Source organism: Chiloscyllium plagiosum, unplaced genomic scaffold, assembly GCF_037043375.1.
Source record: "Chiloscyllium plagiosum isolate Xiang-an unplaced genomic scaffold, Cpla_swu_hap1 HiC_scaffold_29, whole genome shotgun sequence".
NCBI classification, from domain to species: Eukaryota; Metazoa; Chordata; class Chondrichthyes; order Orectolobiformes; family Hemiscylliidae; genus Chiloscyllium; species Chiloscyllium plagiosum.
The window spans coordinates 64,242,551-64,243,922 of record NW_028270167.1 but is presented as its reverse complement, the minus strand read 5'-3'; the positions used below and the strand labels follow the sequence as shown (position 1 = coordinate 64,243,922).

Sequence of the window (1,372 nt, the reverse complement as noted above, 5' to 3'; positions counted from 1 at the left end):
TGCACGGGTAAGGCAAAAAGGCAAGGAAAGTGGCATCTCGAACCGGCTCCGAGGTCAGAGCATCCTCACAATGTGATCTGTCGTTCTCGGATTGTAATGCTACCTCCGCTTTTAGGGTGGAGAACATTCTTTGGGACTCTTATTCTGCAAAACAGACACAGTGACTGTAAACTCTGCTGCGCGGTATGATGTGGAACACGGCCTGCTCAGCTGTGTGCATTTTCCCTGTAGTCCGGTGTGTTTCATGTTCCGTGTAAACGTGAAAGTTGTCCTGTTTCGATCAAAGGGTGAAATCATTTAGCAAAGCAAGAATCGAAATTGCAGTAATGTCAAGCAGCTCATGGTAATTTGACCAAATCATAACCGATCGCATGTTCTCACGCACTCACAGATACATTTGTAGTTGAAAAGATTCTGAGAAGATAGACTCAGCTTACCATTGATAGTTGTCTGGATTGATGGGCTATCATTATCTGCTGCGAAATTGATATTGTAGACGGGCACATCCCAGCAGTTGTGCGAGTCGGAGAGGGACCATGGAACCCTTTTCACGTGGCTTTGCATCGGTTGTTATGCAGGAGCACAATTGGAAGTGCAAGAAAATGGGGCAGCCCGGCTGGCTGGTAGTGTGGCCGAGCGGTCTAAGGCGCTGGATTAAGGCTCCAGTCTCGACAGAGGCGTGGGTTCGAATCCCACCGCTGCCATTTCTGCTGATCGTTTCCAACGACGCAGCTTGTTAAAATGCTGTCTCGACTCCTGCTGCATTTCTGTTTAAAACCGAAGAAAATTGGGTTTGCTTCCCGGGCAATTAACTGTGGTGTGGCAAAGTCCCAACTTTTCCGGTGTCTGTGCTGTCATGATCGTGTTCGCCTCCTGCGTGGAAAATCGCAAACAGCTCTGCTGTCCCAGGCAAGTTGAGCGTTTACTGGAACCGAATGTCGACTGTGATTTCATTGCTGTTGTGAAACAAAGTCCTGCGGTGGCACGACTCGTCGTTATTTTGTTTTATGGCCAATGGGAAAATCGTTCCAATGAATTGCGATGTCACATGTTATTGAATTTCTCCCATTTCCTTCATTTCCGTCCTGCGGACATCGGAAGGGAAAGGTAATCTAATCCAGTCTGTGATTGGTGAAATTCACTTTTTTATGGCCCATTCTTATTGTGTTCTTTCTTTCTCTCTTTTCAGCATTGTCTGGGAAGTGGTGGTGCACTCAGGCTCCAGTATGTTTGAAAGAGCAGTTTGGAATTGCCCTGTTGTTAGTTGTGAGATTACTTTATGACTCATGCCCCCGGCCTGTCTCACATTTTGCATTCATGCTCGCTGTGTCTGAAAATGCATTTGGTTTGCCAGTTTTGTTTGTGTTCCGTG

At 46.8% G+C, this 1,372-nt stretch overlaps 1 non-coding gene across 1 annotated transcript; it reads left to right on the top strand.

Moving 5' to 3' along the window:
* The first annotated feature begins 622 nt into the window (after positions 1–622).
* Positions 623–704, top strand: trnal-aag (transfer RNA leucine (anticodon AAG)). Its single transcript has one exon. It is a non-coding gene; the product is annotated as a tRNA-Leu (tRNA).
* The last annotated feature ends 668 nt before the right edge of the window (positions 705–1,372 follow it).